Raw genomic sequence first — 27,019 nt, 5'->3', positions numbered from 1 at the left:
AACTTCCAGCTGCCAGCAAACTTCCAGCTGCCGGCTGATGATTGGCTCACAGCGGCCCCAGCAACATCTAGCTGATTGGCTCCTCGGCCCCAGCAACATCTAGCTGATTGGCTCCTCTGCGGTGATGCTCATTGGACTGTTTCCCTGCCCTTTCAGACCACGGAGCTGCTCATTGGGGGACTTTTTTTGGCTCCGCCCACGTGACCCAGCCAATCGGCCTCAAGAGCAGGAGGATTGTGGGAGGTGGAGAGAGGCTTGTGTGGGAGAGAGAGGCTTGTGGAAAGCCGGTGGTGGCAGTTGAGGCTCTGAGGATTTTTCCTGAGAGGCTGTTTTGTTTGGCGTGTGTGGTTCTAAAAATAAAGTTAGTTTCTTTTGACAAGTGGCTCCTGATTGTGCCCAGCCAGACTGCGGCAATGTTAGAAATTTTTTTTCATAAAAATACCAATGATATGTTATTAGATATAAATGTAGCTAGGAACTAATTAAAGCATGTAATTGCTTGTGAAAAATAGTGAATTGGGTGGATTTTAAGAAAATGAACATAATTTGGTATTTTTTTAAAGTTTGCTTTAATATACATAAATGTAAATTGCCTCAATATACATAGGTATATTAGTTTTATTTTTAGATTGAATTTAATTTTTAAAAATGGATTTTAAAAATATTGTTTTGTAAGTGCACCAATGTAAATAAAACCAGTTTAGTTTCCAAAACACCATACAAAATTTTATAGTTCCCCTATTCAATTTCAGTTTGAATGATAAATTACTCAGTCTGCCAACCTGTTTGCTCTTCTTGGATGTTTTGAAGTCATCTCAAATTTAACCTGATTAAACTTGTTCTCTTGACATTATTCAAAACTGGGCTTCTGAAAGTTTTCCAACCTCATTGAATAGCCCCACCATTCGCATACATCCAGAAGATAAGCTGGAAAACTGAGTTGACTTTAGTTTCTTGTTTCCTTCAATAAAAGTTGCCTGTTTTGTTCATTAAATGATCAATTAGGGCTGGGATTACGGTTCAGTGGTAGAGCGCTTGCCTGACATGTGTGAAGCACTGGGTTCAATTCTCAGCACCACGTATAAATAAATGAATAAAATAAAGGTCTATAAACAACTAAATTTTTTTTTAAAGATAAATTAAAATAGTAGCAACAGTATTGCCCAAGAGCTTCCAATGTTGACATACTCCTAGACCTTGGGGAAGCAGAAGTTAAAAAAAAAAAGTGATGTAATATGCTTTAACAGAACTTAAATTATAATGGTAAAGAGACATAAGTAAACAAATAAATAAATCAATATACAGTATATCATAAGGTCATGCTAAATATAATGAATGCAAAAATAGGGTAATAAAATAGAGAATAATGCAGGAGGTTTTTTTTTTTTTTTTTTTCCAAGCTAGGATGGTGAGACAAGTATCCATTTGGTGGAAATTGAATGAAGTATGGAAAGAAGTCAGATGCAACTAGGAAAAGAGTAAAGAGAAAGCACAAAGGTCTAAGGGCAGTGTGTCTCTAAAACAGTGTGAAGATCAATGTCAATGAATGAATAAAGGAGGAGATTGGCAGAAATTTGAGGAGATGCCACAACTATAAGTCCTTGCAGGCTTTGGTAAAGGCATTTGTCTGGGAGATGAGTGAAAGTAAGGAGACCAGTTTGGTAGCTATTGCAGTTGTCCTGGCCAGATACAGTGATGGGTTGGGTAATGGAGGAAGCTGTGTAGAAATTATGGAATTTGGAATCTGTTTTGAAGGTAAAGACTCTTGGATTTGGCAGTGGATTGGATATGAAATGTGAAAGTAAGAGTGAAGTTAATGACAATACTAAGCTTTTTTTTTTTTTTTTTGGCTTCATATCATTTACTGAAATTTTTACGTCTTGCTTAAGTCTTTAAATTCTCCAAAAGATTTAAATTTATCTATCTCCAAAAGATATCTCCAATCTGTCTACTTGTCTATATTTCTCTGTTTTTGCCTCCCAGCCCAGCTTCCTTTTTCTACTATTCCCCTCTCCATTCCCTTCTCCATACAGCCTTTACAAAGCTTTATTGGATACTGTCACTTCCTGGATTAAAACTTTCACAATTTCCAAGTTTGGTGGAAGACAATCCAAACTCTTTAACATGACTTTCTTACTTTCTCAGATGCACTGAGTTCATAGTTTATCTCAGAACCTTTAAATACTTCTATCCATCTTGCTCTTCACACAACTTCCCTTGCCTAGCTGATCTACTCTTTATTGTTTCTTTGTTTTAGCTCAAATGTTTTCTCTCGCCACCTAAATTAGACATACCTGTTAATCTCCCTTAGCACACTAGGTCCTTTTCCTAAAAGCATTACCTTAATTTAAATATGTATTGTGCTTGTTTATTTATAGTTTCCTTTAAAATTAGGTTGTAATTTCCATGTGGGTGGGAAAAGTATCTGTGTTTTACTTGTCAGTGAATAATCTAGCATAAGACATAGTACCCGACACAAGTATCCTGACACATGGTAGACTAGAAGTAAATATTCGTTAACTAAATGGAGTGAATATGTACTGGTGGCATGTTTTGGATATAAAATATTCTCCAAACCCATGTGTTTAAGGCTAGTTTCCAATGCAGCAACGTTCAGGGATGTGACTTTTTGGAAATGATTGGATCATGAGGGCTCTAACCTCATCAGTGAATTAGGCCATTTGATGAATTAATCATGTGAATGAAATACTGAAATGTGTTAGAGACTATAGACAGGTGAGGCTTGATTGGAAGAAATAGGTCACTGGGGGGTGCCCTTGGGAACTATAGTGTATCTTGTCCTTGGCTCTTTCCCCTCTGTTTCCTGGCTGCCAGGAGCTGATCAGCTTTCTTCTGCCATACCCTCTGCCATGATATTCTGCCTCACATCAGACCCAAAACAATGGAACCAGCTGACCATAGACTGAAAGCCCTGAAATCATAAGCCAAAATAAATCTTTCCTCCTTTATATTGTTCTTGTTAGATTCTTTGGTCACAGTGATGGAAAGCTGACTAATGAAGCCAATAAGAGGATAATAACAGAGTTGATTGCCGGTGGCCTGCTTGGGACTAATATCTTTCTCATTTCTTTGCGAGAAGCATTGTCTGAAACTTGGGCAAAATAGCCACCCCTACCTAGGCCCATAGTTGGCTAGTAGGTTCTCACTACGTAGGGGTGGCTATTGTGGCAGAGGGAATTCCAAGCCGTACCATCAGTTATATTTTGCCCAAATTTCAGTCAATTCTTCTCTCAAAGAAATGAGAAAGACATTAGTCATCCAGATAAAGGCTTCCTTCTTCCTCATTCTTTACAATGACAGAAACCCATATAATATAGCAGATTCTTCCTGCTTCTTTCTCTATCCCATCATATAAGAACTTTTAAGTTGAGAGAATAATTGTCACTAAGTCCTACAATTTAAGGAGCCACTATGAGATCTTTCATCCTATGCAGAAATCAGCTGGTTTATCAAAACATGGTGGAGCAGTGGTGGTGATGGTGATAGGAATCTCATCATCATGGCCCTCAGCACAGAATGGTTCCCTTGCACTCAATGAGTAGAGTACTAAAGACAAGTTATGACCAAAGCTGGAGAGGGGCTTAGTAGCAGAGAAAGAAATGTAGGAAAACAGGACCATCTGGAACCACCATCTGATTTATCATCTCCTTAAACCCTATGATCCCTCCTACCCTTGACCCCCAACCCAGCATAGGAACCAATTCTTCCCCCAGCAAACTGTACTGAGCTCCAGTGGAAATATTGAGAAGTAGATGATAAGAGTATATTAAAATGACCTAGACTACAAATAAGCCAGGAAATGGCCTAAATTTCAGGTTTCCAGATCTAGGAACTTAGCCAAAAGCAATGTGAAAAATGAATTGGTCCAAAAACCAGGTTTCTAAGCTTAGGGGAATAGGGCATAATAGAGAATGATGATGGAACCTAGACTGAAGCCAGCAGCTAAAGAAGTAGACTTCCAAGAAGAAAAATTAGGAGAGGCAGAAACCATGGGGGAAAGTGATTTTTCAGCTCTCTAGGGAGGGAAGTACAATCACAGTCTCAAGTGAATGACAATGTGATCAGAATAAGTGAGATAAGGAGGATTACTTATCCAAAAAGATGTATATACCAGGCTTCAGGCCAGATCATATGGAAATTATTCTTTCTTATTATGATAAAAATAATCAAGAGCAAGCACTACCCTATCAGGAATGAAAGACTGGCATGTATATACAGGAAACAACATGGAAATCCTGAGGGGATATTCTCTAGGGTGTTAGTCTCTAGGCAGTATATGAGGAAGCCAAGGCCAGAGCATTGTTCCATATTAAAAATGATAACAGTTTGATGATCTACATATGCACAGGAATAACAGGCTTTGAGACATGAGATTTGGGTTGGGGAGGCAAAGCAATTTACTGAGGAACAAATACTGAGATATAGCACAGTCCTGGTAATGTCTGATTCAGAAAAAGGTAGTCATGCCTAAAGGTGCCCAAATAATTACTATAGAAGTGTGACAGGTGCAAGACCTCAGAAGACTGGATTCAGTAACAAACATCATGTTATCAGGGTCAAAACAAGTATGGCCAGGGTTAGAATTTGAGACTGACACAAAAATCAGAGATAAGGAAAGTTCTACCATGCTGATATATAGAAACTAATTCAAAATAAGGTGGGGGGGTGGCAATAAGAAAAATAGAAGAAAGATAAGAGGAGTAGCCAAAAGGGAATACAGGAGAGGGAGGAGGGACAGGATAAAGAAAGAACAATGGAATGAATCTGACCTAACTTTCCTATGTACATATAAGAATATACCACAGTGAATCTCACCATTATGTACATCCACAAGACACTAATTTTAAAAAATAGTATAAGTGAATAGCAGAAAGATTAGTAAAGTAGAGTGAAGGGAACAGGGGAAGGGAGAAGGGAAAAGGGGAAGTACTGGGGACTAAATTTGAACAAATTATATTTCAGGCTTTTATATTTATGTTAAAATGAATCCCAATGCTATGCATAACTAAAAAGAACCAAGAAAAAACAAGAGACCCAGTTCAGGAGTTAATTGTAATTCTGACGAAAAAATCCTCAGAGTAGGAAAAGCTTTCATCTTCTTGACCAAGCCTCTTGCTCACTGACTGCAGGATAAAACTGAGTCCCAGACATAGTTGGGTGTGAGTCCACAGGTGAGCTGGGTTGTTCAATCATAGGAGTCTACTAACACTTCATCCCCCTAGAGAATCTTCATATAAAAAGAATTACTTATCTTTGGTCTCACTTCCTCTGGGAAGTCCTCCCTCCACCTAACATTAGTTGTTAGCTTAGCACCATTATCACTGCACAATCCTATGGTGATATGCATCATATGACATTATAGCTTAATATTGTTCTTCCTTATTCCATTAAAATGGCTCCATGTCTCTATTTGTATATCATACTTGTAATCCCTAGTGGTTAACCCAAGTATTATACCTCATAAACACCAAATAAATAATTTTGATTGCTTAAAAGAGTGATTGCATGAATGAGAGAGTAAATAAGACAGAAAGTAGCAGGTTGAAGAGAAGGGTATATTCAAGAACATGTAACTTAATATATAAATCATGTGGTGGAGTAAAGACTTACCCTAAAGGAATCGAAGGGTCATTAATGGATTTTAAGCATATCCTGATAGACTTAATATACACAAAGGCCACTGAGTCCCAGGGGGTCACTGATGTAACACTATTAGGCCATTTCTTCACAGAGTAACTGGCTGAAATGCTGATCCAAAGGAGTTAGCTCTGCCATTTTGGCCTTTATCCTATGAGATGCAGTCTGTAAATCAATTTTTCAGTGCCCATCATCTGCCTGTGAATGGTACAACATCCTTTCTACATCATTGATCTTCACACAGTTAAAAATTATGTGAAAAGCTTTCATACTTCAGTAGACTTATTAATCTTAGAAGCTCTGATTCATGTATTTCACAACCTCCAACTTTTCAGGGTTATTATGTTAATTAAAATAATAAAATGGACTCAGTAAAAGCTTTTGGTAATTGAAATAAGTAAATGAAATTTTCAAATCATCTATCTCCTTCCTGAAATTTGGGGATCCAGAAGTACAGAAGGTGAAGAGGTTTTTTCCAAATAAGAAATGGAGAATTGTTCTTTGGAAGATTTTCTGTGTAATCTATTTGGGAGTATATTAACCCCACTGAAACCTCTGCACAGTTTTATAGAAATATGGGACTAGAAATCATCTTGTCCAGTTTCTTTCAAACATTTTCTAGCTACCAATTGTTTTATGTAGAAGAAAGCTAGAATGGAACACAATATACAAAGCCAAATAAATGGGTAAACAACTTGGATGACAAGAAACAGGGCAAAGAGGATTAGGTTTGATTTGGATTAAACTTTTTACTTTATCCCTAAAGCTTAGAAAGATAAATAACTGAACCAAAGTCACCCTGGTGGTTATATGCAGCACTCAGAACTGTTCTTCCAATTATATTTGTTATGTTCATTCATCAAATACATATTTGTCAAGCACTGTTCATGATTCTGAAGATAAATTTGTATATAAAACAAAGTACTATGAACAACAAAAAAAGATAGCATAAGGGAATAGAAAGTAAAGGATGGAGTAGTGGGTTTGTTATACAGGATTGTTAAGGAAGACTTTTCTGATGCATTTGAATAAAGGAGTACCCTGGAGGATTTAAGGGGGCAAACTGTAGTAGGCAGAGGGAGTGGCAAGTGCCACTGATGTTTCCTGCAGCTCCTGTTTTTCTAGGACAGAACACTTGCTAGGTTTAAAAATGGCATTATCCCCTTTATGTGAATGAGGTTTCAGAACATTAGTCAGAACACAGATAGATATAAGAGGCAGATGTTCTGGCTTTGAATGCAGGTTTTGATAGGCATTTAATTATACAACTTTGGGCAAGTGACTAATCTTCATTTTTCAATTTGTAAAATGGGCATGATGGTATTTTTGTATTCCCATTTTAGATAAGGCAGAGAAGCCAGATGCAATACTGAAGAGATGTCTTGGAGGAAGTAGAGAATATTTATGATACATTTGCTTTATGATATTTATTACTCTGACCTTCAAACCTCACCTCACTCCCTAGATCTTGGTTCAGATTTCTCTTTAGACTCTTCACCAGTGATTCCAAGACAAACCATGTGCTTTAGCTACAGGGCTCAGTTACTTTGAATATACTGTGTACACTCTCATCTCTGTTCCTTTGCATATGCTATTCCCTCTATCTGAGAAGTCTTTCCTTCCATCTGAATGAAACAAACGTTTATCTCCCTGTCAAGATTCAGTCTGAAACACCTTCTTTTAGGGGTCTTTCCCTGTTCACTCCACCCATGTCTCCAGTGAACATCTATCCACAAAGTATCCCTGGATGATAGTGTTCTGTTTAAGAGTAAGCTTCTGGAGTTGAAGCCCCTGACTAGGTGCCACTGACTGGATGATCTTAAACGACATCTTTCAGTGGAAACACCATATCTCCCCTACCACACTCTGTTTTTATTCAATTCAAAAAGAGTTGAATATTTGAGCTACCCCTATATAGAGGTAACAGAGGCATCTGCCTAGATGGTGTGATTTGAGGCTACATATTATGACCTGAAATTTTTTTCCTTACTGGTCTTTGGTTAAAGTTTTGAAGATAACTTATAAAACTATAATGTTATAATGAAATGGTTAGAATCTAACCTTATAGAAATTGGAGTCAGAATGTCAATTGTAGAGGGAAGGAGATGATCTAAGTAATGATAAGGGACCACATAGTGGACTTTCAAGAAGTGTTAGCTAAAATAGAAGAAAGGTAAGATTCCTTTTATAGGTAGAAATATTGAACAGTAGCTAGCTTTGTATAAAAAGCTCTCGCAACCAACCCAATCCTTTCTGAGAGAGTTCTAGGAGGCATCCTCAGCTAGGTGTGGAATCTGAAGAGGGCAGGGTATAATAGTATTAATTACAGAAAGAAGGGGGCTATGACAGTAGGGTGGTTAGGGATGCCAGGCCCTTCTCCCCAAACTTCTCTTATGTTTTATAGCAGAAGATTGAGAAAGTGTTCTGCAAGCTGACAAGTTACTGCAATAAAAGAAAAAAGAAAGGGAGAAAAAAATCCCATGGAGTGAAGACAAAGGTGATGGGATCAAAGGGTAAATGGAAGAGAGAGGCCTTAATGGAAGATTTATTAGTCAGCATGACTTGCATCAGTCCCAGAGGTTGCAATGACTTGGAGAATAAATTTAGCAGTAGTTCCTGTCCTTTTGGGCTGAGACCTTACAGAATGTGATATTTCTCAAAAATGAGTCCCAGTTCACCCAAGGCCTCCAACTTGCTGAAGATGGATTTCTAGCATTGTAAATGTATATTTGTGAGAAGGCAATGAAAGAGGTATAAACTTTGCTCTATCTGGTTTAGTTTTTGTCAGAACTTTCATTTCTATTTATTAAAAAATCAGTGTGTGTATGTGTGTGTGTGTGTGTGTGTGTGTCAGTGTCCGTGTCACTAAGAACGGCAAAGCCTCAGTTGATAAAGTACTTTGAATGCACCGAAGCCTAAAGATACAGCCTAAAAAAGTTTTTTAGCCCTACTTATGAGGGTAATATGCCCTACCTGGCTATCTCCAGTTCATATTTAGTTAATTTTTAATTTTCTGATTAAGTCAGAGCAGCTGTATATGGCTAATGGTAAATTCAAGCAACACATCCAGCACCTTCTCTGTTCCCTTATCTTTCTAAGTCCTAGAAATTCAGAAATAAGACACAATGCTGCTCCTCCACTCCATACAATACACACTCACCAAATGATGAAGGGAGGATAAAGATATTTTTTTCAGCAGAGAGAAAAGCATGGAAAGATGGAGCCAGAATTTTGCATTTCATTTAGAGGACAGAAGTTAATATCAGATATTTTTACACACCTGCTTAAAAGCTTTCAAGGCCTTCCCATTGCACCTGAGGGAAAACACTGAACCCATTAGTATGATGTGACTTCTACCTACTTCATCATGTACTTCTCTGTTTCTCTTGTTCTGCTCTAGCCCAGTCCACTAGTGTTCTTTCTGTTCTTGTGTGAAGTTCATTCCTATACTACAACTGTTTCCTCTCTTTCAAATATTCTTACCCAACTCCTTCTCATCTTATGAAGCACACTCAGATATCCCTTCCATGAAGGAGTCTTTCCTGATGTCTTAATTTAAATTAGACCTCTAACTGAAGTCACCTCTCTCTCCATCCTGTTTTATTCTCTTCATAGCACTTGTTACCATCTGAAATTTTGTTTCTCCCTATTAGATTATAAACTTCTTGAGGGCATGTTTCAGTGCTCAGAGGTTCCTGGAACACTACTTGAGTAGGTAAATTAAATGGTGGTAAGTATCTTGAATTGGTATTCAGGAAGTAAATCCAAAAGTAGATAAGACTAGTGGCAGTGATGGGTCACTAAAGTAATATCCACCAATTAGTGGGTATTTTCTGTGTACTGGGCCCACAGTAAGCTAATTAACTTGTTTAACCTTTATGGTAATTTTTAGATATATGAACTTTTAGTTCTCTTTTAAAGAAAAAAAATATTTGAGAGATTAAAAATTCAGTACCACATCAATGTCATATTGCTTTTGAATGGAATTTGAACCAAGTTGTCTCTAACTACAAAAAAATAAAATTTAATTAAATAGAGACAGGAGATTGAATTACATATAGTCTGATGGATCATTTACAAGGATTTTCTACAGTTCTCAAAGGGATACCTTTATGGGAAAATGATGGGACTCAGACAAGTAAAATCTAGTCTAGATCCTACATCTTGTCCTATGGTAGAGGTTTTTTCTATTCCTAAACTCCGTGCATCTTATTTAGACAATAAAGAGTGGGTCAGCATTACACAGTGGTGCATGCCTGTAATCCCAGCAACTAGAGAGGCTGAGGCAGGAGGATTGCCAATTCAGTCAGCCTCAGCAAAAGTGAGGCTTGAAGCAATTCATTGAGACCCTGTCTCTAAATAAAATACAAAATAGGGCTGGGGATGTGGCTTAGTGGTTGAGTGCCCCTGAGTTAAATCCCCAGTACCCCCTCCCCCAAAAAAAGTGGGTCAATAAATACAATTTTACATTAAAATGTCTAGAAAATACCAGAGAAAAATCTATCTGTTCTAGATCAAAAATTTGGATAAGAAGTAAATAAAGTGAACAATTCAATTAATTTTTCTTGGATCTTTGATCTTCATGATGGCCAATGATATTCTGTGTGTATCTGCATATGAGCTTCTATTTTTTGTAGGCTCAAAACAGATTTAAGGAGACTTACAAGAAGGCACATTGTACAAATGTAAACAAGTAAATAAAGAAAAAATGAAAAGAAGAAATTATGGTAAGAAAATAAGACAAAAGTTTGAAGTAAGGTTAGTACAACCATCCTGTGCATTTCTTAGAGATAGGTTTTAAATTTGAGAATCTCACTAGCCCAAGTAACAGGGGAACTATGAGCTATTGTGATTCTTAAGTTAACAAAACCAACTTAAATAACCCAATTTCTTGTGGCAAAAAGAAACCAATTAATCACAAGTTTTTCTGGCCATGAAAGTTGACATGCTTTTTTGTTTTCATGAATGTTTTGTCATCATCTTTATAGTAAATTCATTAAGAAATTCCATAAGAGTATTTATATGGAGCCTCTCAATGAAAGTCAAGGGAAATATACAAGAGTTCAATTCTTCAAAAGTAGCCCCAGAAAGCATAAAGAACACAGGCCACCTATGCAGCTGTCAAATCATCTAGTTTGGTGTATTCTTAGGTAGACTTCTATTATGTTAGTTCCTGATACATAGACTTTTATTTAGAATAAAACAGCAAAGAATTTCAGTTTCTATTCTGTCAAACTGAAATAAGAAAGTGAATCCTAATCCTAAATTTTAATAGTCAATACCAATTATTGATTTTTTTTTATGTTTAACAGATACACAAAAACATAAAAGTTGTATGTGGGGGATACTATACAATGTTTGATACATATATACATTGCATAATGCTTAAATTGTATTAAACATATTTGTCTCCTCATTTATCATTACTTTATGGTAAAAACTTTCAAAGTCTTTTCCTTTAATTTTGTGAATATACAGCATATAATCATTATCTGTGGTCATTATCTGTGCAATAGTCCCCCAGAGCTTCTTGCTCCTATCTAACTGTAACTTAGTGCCCATTTATCAATTTCTCCCCATTTCTTCCCCTCCCTACCAGTTCCAATCCTCTGTTAACCACAATGGAGTCTCAATTTCTATGAGGTCAATATTTTTAGATTCCATAGGTGAGAGAGATCATGTGGTACTTCTGTTTCTGTGCCTGTCATTTCATTTAACCTAATGATATCCAGTTCTACCAATGCTGTCACAAACAATGGTATTTCATTCTATTCTATATCTGAATAGTATTCAATTGCATGTATGTACCACGTTTTCTTTATTCATCAGGTGATGGAATTTAGGTTGTTTCCATTTATCAGCTATTGTAACTAGTACTACAATAAACATGGGAGTACAGATGTCTCTTTGACATACTGATTTCATTTCCTTTGAATATATATCCAGCTGTGGAAATTTTGGATTGTATGGAACTTCTGATTGTGAGGAACTTCTATACTATTTTTCCATAATGGCAATATTAATTTACATTCCCACAAACAGAGTGCAAGTATTCTCTTCTCCACATTTTCACCAGCACTTGTTATCTTTAGCCTTTCTGATAATTAGTCATTCTTACTGGGATGAGGTGATATCTCATTGTGGTTTTGATTTGCATTTGTTTACTATATGTGTTGACCATTTGTATTATTGCTTTTGAGAAATGTCCATTTAAATCTATGACTATTTTTTAATCAGGGTTTTTTTTACATTGAGTTTTGGGAGTTACTTGTATATTCTGGATGTCAGTCCCTTGTTAGATGTATAAATTGCAAATATTTTCTCTCATTCTGTATGTTCTCCATACTCCATTATTTCCTTTACTGCGTAGATGATTTTTACTTTTATATAATCCCATTTGGCCATTTTTGCTTTCATCTTCTGTGCTTTTGAGATCCTGTCCAAAACCCCTTGCCAATGTACTAAAGCAAACCCTCTGTATTTTCTTCACATAGCTTCAGGTCTTACATTTCAGTTTCTAATTCACTTTAAGCTTATTTTTGTAACTTGTGAGAGATAGGCATCTAGCTTCATTCTTCTTAATGTGGATATCCAATTTTCCCAAATATTAAAAAGATGAGCTTTTTCTCTAATGCTGCTTTTGTGTAGCACATAGGTTTCCATTTTCATTTGTTTCAAGAAATTTTAAACATTTCATTTTTGATATCTTCTTATCTATTGGTTGTTCAAAAGTAAGTTCATTTCCAAGTATTTGAATAGTATTACTTATTTTTAGTTTCTAGTTTTATCAGAAAAGATAATCAATATGATATCAGTTTTAAAATTTGTTGACACTTGTTTTGTGGCCTATTATATGATCTATCCTGAATCCATGTAATGATGAAAAATAAATGTGTATTGAGCCAATGTTGGGCTCAAAACATATTTCTATAAATGTTCTATAAATGTCTATTAGGTCCATTTTGTCCAAGATACAATTTAACTCTGATATTTCTTGTTGAAAGTAAGGTGTCAAAGTCCTCAACTATTAGTATATTGGATTCTATCTTTCTACTAATGCTTTCATTATATATTTGTATGCACCAAATATTGGGTGCAGACATATTTAGAACTGTTATTTCCTCTTGCTAAATTGACCCCTTTATCCTTATATAGCAACCTTCCTTGTCTGTTTTACTGCTTTTGATTTAAAGTCTATTTTATCTGATATTAATATGTATACTTCTGCTTTCCTTTGGCTTCCCTTTGCATGGAATAACTTATTCCATTCCTTCACTTTCAGTCAATATGTGTCCTTGAAAGTCAAGTGAGTTTCTTGAAAGCAAGTTGTGTTTTGGTTTTTTTTTCTTTTTTAAAATATATATACATTTAGTCACTCTATGTCTTTTAATTGGAGAATTCAATCCATTTACATTCAAAGTAATTGTTGATATGTAAGATCTTACTACATCCATTATGTAACTTGTTTTCTACTTTTGTTTTAGTAACTTTCTGTATTTATACATTTTATAATATTCCTGTGGCTCATTGAATTATCCTAGTTGTGTTCTTGCTAATTGTTTTTAGTTTGACTATTACAGATTTTTGCTTTGTGGTTGCCATGAAGCTTATAAAAATATCCTTTGATTATAACAAGTTATTTTGAAATGATAGCAACTTAATATGATCAAAAGAAGAAGAAAAGAAAAAAGCAAATGAACAAAAGAACAAGAGAAAATATACTCATAAGAAAACTCTCTATTTGCATTCCATTGTTTCCCACATTTAGAATTTTTGATATCCCTTTTTATATCATTCTATATGGCTTACAACTTAACATATTAATGCAGTTATTATGTTTAATTGCATTATTTTTAGAGTTCATACTAAAAATACAAATAGTTTATATGTCACACCTACATTAGAACATTTTGAATTTATACAATTAATCTTACCTATAAGAGTAATTTATTATTAGAGCATTCTGAATGTTTGTATAATTACTCTTACTAGTGAAATTTCTACCTTCCTATGTTTTCTTCGTATTCATTAACATCTCCTTCTTTCATTTTGAAGAACTTCCTTTAGCATTTCTTATAGAACAAATCTGGTGCAGATATGTTTTTATCAGCTTTTGCTTATCTGTGAAAGTCTTTATGTCTTCTTCATTTCTAAAGGATAGTTTTGCTGAAAACAGCATTCTCAGGTTGGCAGTTTTTTATTTTATTTTATTTATTTTTTTGTTTTCTTTCAGTAATGAGGAACTCTCAGGCCACTCTCTTCTGCCTGTAAAGTTTCTGCTGAAAAGTCTTCTGTTGTACAAATTGAAACATACTTATATGTATGTTGTCTCTTTTTTCTTGCAGCCATGAGAATCTTCTCATTATCTTTCACCTGTGAAAGCTTAATTATAAGATGTCTCAGGTTGACTTAGTTGAGTTAAATTCGACCAGTGACTTTGGACTCTCTATACTTGGATATTTGTGTCCTTTTCTAGGTTTGGGAAGTTCTATCTTTTTATTTCTCAGAATAAGCTTTCTATCCCTTTGGCATTCATAAGTCTTTCTGGAACATCTATAACCCAGATATTTGCTCTTTTAATACTGTTCCAAAGTTCTCTTCATCTTTCTTCATTCCTCTTCATTCTGTTTTCTTTTTTCTCCGCCAAATGTATATTTTTTCAAATAGCTTATCTTCAAGTTCATGAATCCTTCTTCTTCTGTTTGATGTATCCTGCTATTGGTGTCTTATATGGTGTTTTTATTTTTTGAATGTATTTTTCAGCTCATGAATTTGTTTGAATTTTTAAATTTCTTCCATCTATCTCTTTGTAATGTTTCTCTGTTTCAGTACTGAAATGTTTCTCTGTGATTTCTTCAAAATAATTGACTTTCCTTAAACACCATTCTCTGAGAGTTCTCCATACTTACTGCTATCTGGTCAGTTTCTGGCACCTTATTTTGAGTACTAGGTGAGATCATAGTTTCCTAAAAGCTCTTGAGGCTTGTTGACATGCAATAACATCTGGGCAGTGAAGGGTAAGAAATTTACTACAGTTTTCCTAATTTGTCTTTGTATCTCTTTCTTGAAATTCTAATCTTACTATTTATTTTCTCTGAGCCTATAGTCACTTCCACTATTTCAGTACTACATGTCCCTAGGTCCAGACTTGCCACCCTCTGCTATCGATGTGTTATTACTGTTTTAGTACTAGAGGGAAATCCAAGCCTAGGTTTTTCCCAAACCATTAGTGTATTGTTCTGAAATAAACAGAAAAGTACAGAGACAGGAGGAGAGAAAACTGTCCCAATGTGTCCTTACCTGGGGACAGAGTAGGCCTAGATACTTTGTCTATAGTTATTGGCCTATAGTCAGACACTGTAGTATTTTGCCTAGCTCTGGGTAGAATCACTGAGGATGGACCAGCTGCAGGCTCATGTGCTATACCTCGGACTGTCAAATCTGCAAACTGTTCCACTGTGAGCCCCTGGCCTGCCAAGACCAGCACAAGGACCAAAGCCCACACTTCTATGGCTGCCTCTGGCTGAGGTAGACTCTTGGTCGAAGACTGTTACAACCAGTTGCAGGTGTTGCTAGCTGGAATGGAAGCCCAATAGATTGGGACTATTTATCTTCCCCTACATCAGAGCTATTTCAGAGGCTCCATCCATAGACAGGCCTGAGTATGGAGACTATCAGAATCTTCCCATTTTTAGGTTTTACCAGTCTAGTGTGGAGAACCATTCTCACACGTGACTGGGCAACTCCTGGTTTGGGTCTGAGGCGCTTTGGCTAATCTGTGTCAGAGCTTTCCCGGCCCTCTCCTGAAGAGAGAACCCGTCCGTGTGGGGGTGTGACTGACCACTGACCCCGGGGGCCAATCACTGACCCTGACCTTGGAGTGCGGCCCCCCTCAACCTTCATTGGATGGAATTCTCTCCTGAATTTCTTGTTCCCCAATAAAAGGCTACTCCCTGGCGTGCTCGCTCACTCTCTCTCCTGCTAGCCCTGAGTAATCCTTGCTGCCCTACCAGGTGGTTCGAGGTGGGAACCAGAGAGGGGAGCCATCTCGGACCTGGTCATAGAAAAAGGTAACTGAGTCTGTGTGTTTTATTTCGATCTCGCTAGCTAACTTTTATGCCAAGAACCTCATTAATGAAACCAGTGTGCTGGTTGCATGGTGGAGTCTAGCACAAAGTTTCAGGGAAAAGTACTGGGCCTATACCCTTTCCTACCCAGAAAATGGGTATATACAACATGCTATACTGCCCATGGTTGTTGTAAGTTGGTAAAGGCAGACAGACCTTGGCCACCAAGAGCTAATGATAAGCTGGGTCACCCGGGCCACACGCATGCCAGGCTAGCGTGCTACTGCTTGAGCCACATCCCCAGCCCATATATCTGAGTCTTATAGCCACAAGAACCGGAATAGTCCCAGGGTTACACCAAGGCCCACACCACTATAGTTAGCAGTAATGCAAGTCAAAACAGAAGACTGTCCCATTGAGATGCCTAGTGCCAAGGAAGCTTTAGAGATCTAGCTGTGAACATTGGCCTGGTCATACCTTGCTGCCCAACATTGGTGAATAGATAGTGGAAATAATCCTTTAGTCACCAAGGATTGTGCTAAACTGGGTCATGTGTGACTTTCATAGCCTCAGGGGCCTGTACAGTCTTAGGAGGAGGGTGAGTATTCCCAAGGCCCACTCAAAGGCTAGAACTGATATGGCTGAAACTTGGATCTATCTTTTAGGTATACAGGTCTCTGCCTGATGATAGAGCTGATCTACAGGATCTGTGAATTGTAGCCTGCCTAAGGGGGCTTCAGTTTCTACAAGTGCTTAGTCATACCACTGGGCTCTGAAACAAAGCTTTGTAGTGGATGGAGTCCTGGTCCCAATACTGCCATCTGAAGTTGGAGGAGGGTTGTTGGAGGCAATCTCTTTGCAGCCTGGTGTAATGCACTTACATACTTCCAGGAGCACAGTCCATACGTATCGACCTGGTGATAGGGGTTGTGGGGCTTTGCCCAGCACTGGGTTTCAACATAACTGGCCTGGCACTGGGTTTCAAGTCTGAGGCCTAGACATAATTCTCTCTCCCTCTCCCTCCCCCAAGCAAGAGGTGTCTCACTCCATGCTGGAATACTTGAAATTAGGGAAGGGGAATGATGTGGAAATTCTATCCTGCCTGCCTTCTTCAATGCCTCTCTCTGTGTGTGCATATGTGTGTGTGTGTGTGTGTGTTTGTGTGTGTGTGTGTACTAAAAGCAGGCACTGTATTCTCTCACCTGATTTCCATATTTTTTTGTAATGATAGTTTGGTACATGAATACAACTTGTTTTTTCTGTAGGGAGAGATTGTTGGAGTATCTTACTCAGTTGCCATCTATCACCCTTGATATGCTCTTTAGAAAATTACAGACAAAACAAAACAACAATAAAACACAAAGAAACAAAACAAAAAAAAATAAACAACAACAAATCCCCACAAACTCTGATATCTAGATAGATGGCTAAAGGCCGGGGGGACATGTGGATAGGTCCAAAATTATTCATGGAAAAAAACACAGGATCTGATCTAATGCTCTAACAAATTGGCAAATATTTTTTCAACTTTCAATTTTAAATAAAACAATATATCTTCTCTTTTCATTATAGTTGAATATTTTTGGAATTGTTGGCTACTGTATTGAGCTGGTCAAGGATTTTCTTATTCTTCAAAAAGACAAAATCTTGGAATAACTATTCACTAGAAAGTGCATTCAACCTGAGCTCTAAAACTCCACTTTAAAAAAAGGGAGTGTGGAAAAGTTCCCTGTTCAGTGATTGTGTTTAAATAAATAAAGAGGCAGAAACAGTGAAGAAAAAGCAACATATGGAATGAAAACGGTAAAGGTAAATTGTCTGTAGGACATTGCAGCAATCCCCATGGCATGTGCTTCCCAGAGAATGATGGGACGTTGGTCAACACACATACAGCAAATGATGGGAAAAGATGTTCATGTATAATTCATTTCTCTATCAAGTTAAATACACAGATACCTCAATTTTGGCTTGGCACAGACTAAATATTTAAAAGCTTCCCATACTACTCTAGGTACGCATTGTTGCCATTCCAGACAACACCAGGAAATAAGCACTTCCTTCATTCACAGTCAGTGACAAGCACCTCTCTTCCCTTGGTCAAAAACTACCAGTTTTTTTTTTTTTAAAAAGCACCAGTTCTTTTATGCTTGTTGTTAGTGATCTCTCTTTGGCAAGAATAAATTACAGAGAGACTTCAAGCTAGAGAGAATGCACCCACCCAATTATATGCATGGGTGTGACTTATTTTAAAATTCTTTAGGTGCTTCAGTCCATAATTTGCTAAAGATATTTTTATCATAACATCCACATCACTTCAGTGAATGTGTCCCCTCTCTTAGAAACTACTTGAGAAGAGTGAGCTTTCTATATTGTCTTGACACAACCAATTTTTACCACATACTGGATGCTTAAATTGACTATGAATGAATAAATGGATGGATCAATAAATAAATACAAAAAGATTTTTTCTTCATAAAATACTTTACCATTGAAATACTTAAAACCATCACCATCATCTCACTAATCCTTATGCACTATATGCATGAACATTCCTGATTTAAATTCATCAGACATACAATATATTCTATGTGCAGTTTTACATACAATCTCTCATTTGAAATATGATTTTACTTACAAAATTATACTTCATATGAACATTTTTTAAAATCACAGTTGCTATTAAAAACACAGATGCACCTTCAAACTGAATGTTGAATATTCCATGTTGAATTGAAATAAAATTAGCCAAGCATATAGATGATGGCTTCTTATGAACTGTTGAGTTTCAAAATCACTCACCCTTTGAGCAAGAACAGTTTTTCCAAGTTAATTTCTTTACAAAAGAAGAGTTTAAGATGTTAAACACAATGAAGATATAATCTATGTAAATAGACAGTAACTAAGAATAATATCAGTTCTAAAACCAGAATTGCACTCTGCATCAAATGAGATATTATAAAGAGCTAGAGAAGCAATCATTTTGCTTCCAAAATTATTCAACTCCAAAGATGATCAAAAGGAAGAAAAAGAAGGAGAGAAGGAAGAGTAAGTTCCTAATTCTAACAGCATGATTGTTTTAATATTAACAGCATTTACTAATGGCTTGTGATGTTACAGTCATTGTTACATGAAATTAAAGGGACATGGAAGTCCCTTTTAATAATGAGAAAACAGATTTAAATAATTTAAGTAATTTTCCACAGGTCAAACACTTGACCAATAGTAGAGTTTTAATCAAAATTCTGATGTGGCTGATTCCAAACCTGAATAGATGACCACCATGCTACATTTCTTTCTGACCAATACTCTGTGCCATAGGCTAAGGAAATGTCAAACTTCAAATGGCCCTGTCTCCAAAGAATCTCACATAGTAGGGGAGGAGAAAATCAGGGACTATGAGTTTCTGAAAGGCCCAGAATATGTACCATCTTCTTTTTGCTATGTTCTAATCCAATCTTGGGCCTTTAAAATCCAATAACATGCAGCTAACTTCCAAATTTATATCTCATGTTCTACCTTTCTCCTGAGATCCAGATGTTTGTTTAATTGTCCAACAGACCTCATAAATGTCTCATGGGCACTTCAAACCTAAATAGTCTGAGGTAGAATTCTTGATTTTCTTCCTTCTATGACACTAACCAGTCACCAAGCCACAAATCCTAGTAGTCATCCATCTTTGCTTCCTCTCTTTCTCATACCCTATATTAAATCTACCTCAGATACTACCTCAAAAATATATCCTGAATAAAAATACATTTTTGGCTCTCTTCCTTAAATTCCCTCCAGCTCTCCCCAGACCACTATAGATGTCACAGTGTGGTTTCTCGTAGGCCATTATTTTCTTTCTGCTAGGCCACTATGGCAGCCTCCCTTAGTTCTCCCTTCTGAAGTTCTCTCCATCTTTCTCCTAAAAATGATTTGGGGGAGTTGATGGAGCAGACAAAGTTGACCTCCCTATCTTCAGTCTTGCTCTTTCCCTTTAGTCTAGCCTCTACCTAGCAGTCAAAATGATGTTTTAAACATATAAATCACAATAGCTTTCCATTGAAAATTTAAGGCAAAATCTAAAGTCCTTAACACAGCCCTCAAAGTTCTACTTCTGACTCAATTTCTGGATAGTTTTCAGATTTCATTCTTACACTTCCCCACTCTTCTCAGTTATTCTGGCTGTTCTTGCTTGTTCTTTTTCTCTGAGTCTTACTACAGGCTTTTCCCTCTGTATAGAATGTTCTCCTCTAGATCTTATATGGTTAATTTCCTTATTTTGTTTGAATTTTTGTTCAAAATTCTCTCTAATATGCTTATCCACACGACCTTAAATATTTCTTCCATAACTCCTTATCTCCCCAGGGAGCTGCCTCCCTTGTCTTTATGTCTATTCCTAGCATGTGGTATTCTAGTTTATTTTTGTTGTGTTGTGTGTCTCAACAACCAGAATGAAAACTTCATGAGAAAAAAGACTTTGTATATCTTATTTATGTTGAATCCCCAGGATATGGAAAGTGATTAATAATTATCTACTGACAGGGTCTGCACAAGGCCTGACACATAATTTTTGTAAAAATATATTAATAAATTAAAATGAACATGAATATCAAATGGTAGTATAGTAGGTGAATGAGATATGTTTGGACCCATCCAGACTCAAGGATGCAAGAACACATTTAAAGTCCTATTAAAAGGAAAGTAGAGTCAAGTCGAAGATGGTTGAGTAGATCAAAGAGCAAGCTTATTTTGAAATCCTCACCATTACAGTGTGGGAACTACTGAAGAATACAAACAACATAATTGAGTCCTTTTTTTTTTTTTTTTGGTGGTGGTGCTGGGGATTGAACCCAGGGCCTTGTGCATGTGAGGCAAGCACTCTACCGACTGAGCTATATCCCCAGACCCTGAGTCCTTCTTTTAAAATGGTGGAAATGGGGCGAGAGAATGAAATCTCCATTCATCTAATCTGGCTTTTTATTTTAGATATCACATTTAGCATCCTTGCCAACTAGCACAGAGCCATACTTAAATTTCCCCACTGTCACATTTGCCCAAGCTTTGTCTGCTCCATCAACTCCCCCAAATCATATATTCTCCTTTGACAAATACAGTGCTAAACAGTTCAAACAAAGAAGGGAAGAGGAAACAAGTATTTTCTGAGCATCTACTATATATCAGTACTTATGCTAAGTGCTTTACACAATTTAGTTTATTTGATACTCACAACAACTTCATTGGAAATTATAATCTCCAATTAAATCTACAAAGATAATGGGACTTACATAAAACTTACTACACTATGGGGTAGAGAGAGAAGATGGGAGGGGAAGGGAGGGGAGGGGGGATAGTAGAGGATAGGAAAGGCAGCAGAATACACTAGACACTAGTATGGCAGTATGTAAAAAATGTGGATGTGTAACCAATGTGAATCTGCAATATGTATATGGGGTAAAAATGGGAGTTCATAATCTGCTTGAATCAAATGTATGAAATATGTTATGTCAAGAGCTTTGTAATGTTTTGAACAACTAATGATAAAAAAAAAAACTTACTACACTAGAACTGACACAATTTCATGATTTTGTGGGGAAAAAAATGCACCAAACAACAACAACAAAAAAAACCAAAACAAAACACCATATAAAGCTTAATAGGTTCCAACAAGAAACTATATGGTACACTCAAACTAGCAAATGTTCCAGGAGAGTTTAAAGCAAGACTCAATAGTGGAGTGGAGTATAGGAAACCTGGAGGTATAGTGTTGAACCAAGAGGTCAGATACCACCTCAAGGCAAGAAGAGGAAAGCAGAAAGAGTGGTTATTACACACTGAAAGCTGAGAGTCTGTACTGAGAAAGCCACTTACAGCAACTATGGCTTTCAATCAAAGGACATAGGCCGGCAGTATAGCCCCTCAGGGAGGAAAATGGAGAAGAAAATCTCACGATTTTATTTTTCCCTCTTGCTGATCTTTAGGTGGTACCCTTATTTAGTTGAAACACAGGTCAAGGCAGTCTATGAATGTGATCTATACACAGCCAGAAGGCAAGGTGAAAGACAAATTGCAAAAGGTTGGGAAGGAACAGGAGAGACAAGTGAAACATATCCTGTGCATGCACTTAAACAAGTCATGGAAAGCTTTAACTCTAACTTTTAACTCTGAATTTGGATTCAATCCCTTTGTCTAAATCATCAATTGTGTGTTTCAATCTGACAACTTTTGTTTTGATCACTGCAATGCTTAAAACAAAAAAGTCTACTTAAATGATTATTATTTTGTAATTACAGCCAAATTTAATGAAAGGTATGTGCTTTTTTAAATCAACTTTTCTGAAAATTCCTTTTTAGTACTTCAAGAACATCCCACAATTCTTCCAGAGCATTACGTATAGTTTTTTTTAATTGTTTCTCTAAAACAACTAGAATTTCATTATTATACCTGAAATTTTAATATAGTCATTATAATGTCAAAGGAAAGTTATCTAAGACACATTCATATTTTCATATTAATGGGAGTGCCATTATAATGTTAATAGAAAAATGGGTTCAATTAATTATTTAACTCCTTCATTAAATAATTACTACATACTACCCTAAAACTCATGGGAATGTAAAACAAATTAACTCATTTAAAGTAACAAAAATAGGGGCTGGGGATGTGGCTCAAGCGGTAGTGCGCTCGCCTGGCATGCGTGGGGCGCTGGGTTCAATCCTCAGCACCACATACAAACAAAGATGTTGTGTCTGCTGAAAACTAAAAGATAAATATTAAAAAATTCTCTCTCTCTCTTAAAAAAATAAAACAACAAAAATATGCATTGCAAACATTCAGGATATATTTGATAATTTTAAATCACTTTGACCTGGAGTGACTAATCCCATAAAAAATAGGAAGAGCGTGCCATATGAAAAGGACACAACTCCTGGATTTTTTTTGGTGGGGGGTACTGGGGACTTAACTCAGGGGCACTTGGGGCACTTTACCACTGAACTACATTCTCAGCTATTTTTATTTTTTTTAATTTTGAGGCAGGGTCTCACTAAGTTGCTTAGGGTCTTGCTAAGTTGCTGAGGTTGTCTTCAAACTTGCAATCCTCCTTTCTCACCTTCTTGATCATTGGGATTACCTGTACCATCATGCTCAGCTTCTGATTTCACAGGATTCATTTTTGGTATACAGAAAAGCTACTGATTTTTGTATGTTGATTTTTTTATTCTGAAATATTGATGAATTTGTTTATGAATTCTACAAATCTTCTGATGGAATTATAAGGTTCTACTAAGTATCATATCATCTGCATATGGGGATAATTTGACTTCTTAATTTTCTATTTATATGTCATTTAATTCTTTATTTTGCCAAGGTATTCTGGCTAAAATTCAAGTATTATATTGAATAGGAGTGGTGAGAGTGGACATCCTTGCCTTGTTCCTAATTTTAGTGAGAATGCTTTCTGGTTTTCCCCATTCAGTATGATATGGCTCTGGGTTTGCCATATCTATCATTTATTATGTTGGTGGAAATACTTTCTCTCCCTAGCTTCTTCTGTGTTTTTATTATGAAGGTATATTGAATTTTCCTGCATCTGTTGAGATGTTTTTGTTGTGATTTTTGCCCTTCATTCTATTTATGTGGTCTATAACATTTATTAATTTGCATATGTTGAATCATTCTTGTATCCCTGGGATGAAACTAACTTGATTATTGTGTATAGTATTTTTAAGATGTAGTTGACTATTATTAGCTTATATTTTATTGTTGACTTTTGTATCTGTGTTTATCAACGATGTTGGTCTTCAGTTTTCTTAAAGTATCTTTATCTGGTTTGAGTATCAAGATGATACAGGCTTTGTAGAATGAGTTTGGAGCATTTCCTTTCTTTAAATTTCATAGAGTAATTTGAGCATTATTAGATTAGTTCTTCTTTAAAGATCTGGCAAAATTCAGCTGAGCCAATCAGGTCCAGAGTTTTTCTTTGTTCAGAGGCTTTTTATTACTGCTTCAACCTCATTGATTGTAATTTGTTTGTTTAGGTTTTCCATCTCCTCTTGGTTCATTTTTGGTAGACTGTATTTCTAGAAATGTTTTCCATTTGTTCTAGATTTTCTAAATTACTGGAGTCTAATTTTTCAAATAATTCTTATTGATCCTGTAGATTTCTGTTGTGTCCATTGTAATATCTTATTTCCACCTCTAATTTTATTAATTTGTGTCTCCTTCCTCTTTATCTTGGTTAGTTTGGCTGGGATTTTAACAACATTTTTTTCAAAGAATCTACAAAAATTGATCTGCATTTTTTTAGTTTTTTAAATTTTGACTCTAATATTCATTGTTTCTTTTCTTTTACTAGCTTTAGTACTGAATTTTGCTTGTTTTTCTAAGACCTTAAGATACATAATTAGGTTGTTATTTGATATTTCTGGTTTTTTTTTCATATAGTTATGCATAGACATAAACTTCCCTCTTAGTACTGCTTTTCCTGTATCCTAGAGATGTATTTCCATCTTCATTTGGTTCTAGGTATTTTTAAACTTCCCCCTTAATTTCTTCAGTGACCTTTTCATTGAAATGTATTGTTCAGTCTTCATGTATTAGTATAGTTTCAGGAGCTTTTCTTCTTGTTGTCTAATATCATTCCATTATGATCTGAAAAAAATGCAAGAGATTATTTCAACTATTTTTTTGTGTTTGCTAAGACTTCCTTTATGACTTAATATATGATCAATTTTGGAGAAAGTTTTATGATCAACTGAAAAGAAAGAATATTCAGTTATTTGTTGGATAAAATATTCTTTAGGTATTGGTTAAGTCCAATTAATCTGTAGTAGGGTTTTAATCTGATGAGTCTTTGTTGATTTCCTTTATGGATGACCTACCCATTCATTAGAGAAGTATATTGAAATCTTCCATTAATACTGTATTGAGGTCTATCAGTGCCTTTATATCTAGGAATGTTTGTTTTATGAAATCTGGTACCCCAACGTTTGGAGCATAAATATTTGCAATCACCATAACTTCTTGTTGGATTGTTCACTTTACCAACATGTAATGACCTTCATGTCTCTCCTAATAATTTTGGCTTGAGGTCTTCTTTGTTTCCTATAAAGTGGCTACTCCTGCTTGCTTTCAGATTCCATTTGTATGGAGTATAATTTTCTGTCCTTTCACTTTCAGTCTGTGGATGGCTTTTGCCTATTAAGTATATTTATGGAATATTTATTGGAGTAAAAATATAATTGGTTCTTACTTTCTAATACAATTTGCCAATATGTCTTTTTTTTTTGAGGGAGGGTATTGGGGATTGAACCCAAGGGTGCTTTACCACTGCACTATATCTCCCCTCCCCTGCCTTTTTTTTGGACTTGAGGGTTTTTTAAGTTCCAAAGGCTGGTCTTTTTAAGTTGCTCAAACTTGTGAACCTCCTGCCTTAGTTTCTGAAGTCACTGAGCTTACAGGCCTATGCATCACTGTGCCCTGCCAGTCTATGTCTTTTAATTGGAGAATTAAGACCAGGTACCTTGAGTGTTATTATAGAGAGTTATATGTTATTTCCTGTCATTCTATTTTATCTCTAATGTTTGAATCAGTCCTGATTCTTATTTTCTTACTTATTTTTCTAATATGGTTTATTTCTTCTGTGCTCATTGGTTTATTTTTATCTTCCTCTTCTGTGTAGGAATACTTTTAGTATCTTCTGCTGTGTAAGATTGGTGGTCTTGAATTCCTTTCATTTATGCTTATCATGGAAGATTTTTATATTTTCTTTGATTTTGAAGGATAACTTTGTTAGATATACTAATCTGGTTGTAATAGTTTACTTTAAGGGCTTTAAATACATCAATCCGTGCTCTCCCAGACTTTAGAGTTTATGCTGAGAAATAGGTTGTAATTCTGATGGATTTTTCTTTATAACTGGCTTGACAGCTTTTTCTTGAAGCTTTTTCCATATATACCAATGGAGCCTCAACTTAGCTAAGGCTAGCAAAACTCACTGCTTGGCAGAAGAAATTGAGCTGAACCCACTCTACCACCCAAGTGTATAGTGATTGTTCCTTCATAGTGAAGTCTCCCTAGTGCACAGAAAGCACTCTTCTTCATGCCAGAGAGGGTTTGGTCTTCTAGGCAGAAGATTCAGCACTAGACCCTCTACAAATCCAAGGGAATTACAATTTCCCAGAAAACTGTGGAATTTCCAGTCACCTACATTTGCACTAGATGAAGAGGGCTGGATAAAGACTTCATAATTCTCCCCCCACATAAAGAATCCCCACAAAACAGTACAAAAAACTTCCACCTGCACCAGAGAAGAATCTGTCTGCCAATATGGGAATGATAGTCCCCAGGTATCTTACCAGTTCATAGGTCCAGAGCAAAACACCCAGAGCTGGCTAGATTTGCTCTAGATGAGGAGAAGGACAGACAAATACTAAATTAAAGGTTATAGTGGCTGACCTCCACATGTTTTTGTTTTTTGTTTTTGTTTGTTTTAAACAGGGACTGATTTAGTCATGAGGGAAACAAACAAACAGACAAATACATAACCCCCCAAACCAACACAGAACCGAGTAGTTCAGATGCTATCTCCATGCTCAGAGCCATTCAGATGATATGCATACAAGGCTTGTGATTTAAAAACTAGAAGCATCTGAAAGAAGTCTCTATGTGTTTAACACTTCAGCAAGAAGAATTTTGGTTTTTCATATTTTTAAAAAATTTCACCTATATTGTTTCCTATGTTGATCTTTTGGCTTCTCATCACCTACTTGCTATTTGATATCTCTATATAATTTTAAGGGTTTTTAATTCATTAATTACACATATCCATGTATCTTTTTTCTGCTCAATAAGGTATTCTGTTGCTTTCTTTTTCTGCTTTCTCCTCTTGTTTTTCTTTTGTACCTCTTGCCTCCCCCTCATTTTTTCTTTTCTCTCCTTCTCTTTCATTTCCTTTTCAGTCTATTTTCTATGTAATTCAATATCAATTTTATTTTCTCTGTTACCTACTTTTTCAGCTGATTCTGTATAATTTCACTTTCTCTTTATTCTCTTTGATTAATGAAATGATAGAAAATATTTTCAATAGGTTTTTACTTTATGTTTCTGTTAAGCTGTTGCTATTATTGGTGGCTATTTTCTCCTCTCAAAGAAGAGCTGGGGATCAAACATAGTGATTTGAACATGTTGAGTCAGTGCTTTGAGGCTGAGATGAACCTCCAGCTTGAAAACTCAGCAAACGGAAAGCAGCTCATTTAAAAGACTCATATAACAGTAATATAGATTTCCATCCCATAGAGGAGCAAATCTCA

The 27,019-nt window shown here is 36.1% G+C and overlaps 1 protein-coding gene and 1 non-coding gene across 2 annotated transcripts in view; both read right to left on the bottom strand.

The window, feature by feature from the left end:
• Window positions 1-27,019, bottom strand: part of Agbl4 (AGBL carboxypeptidase 4) — a 1,414,634-nt gene that overhangs the window by 510,251 nt on the left and 877,364 nt on the right. The gene's annotated exons all lie outside the window — the stretch shown is intronic.
• Window positions 20,540-20,612, bottom strand: Trnav-cac. Its single transcript has one exon. It is a non-coding gene; the product is annotated as a tRNA-Val (tRNA).

The sequence above is a fragment of the Marmota marmota genome, unplaced genomic scaffold, assembly GCF_001458135.2.
Source record: "Marmota marmota marmota unplaced genomic scaffold, marMar, whole genome shotgun sequence".
NCBI lineage: Eukaryota > Metazoa > Chordata > Mammalia > Rodentia > Sciuridae > Marmota > Marmota marmota.
This window is presented reverse-complemented; position numbering and strand designations above follow the sequence as displayed.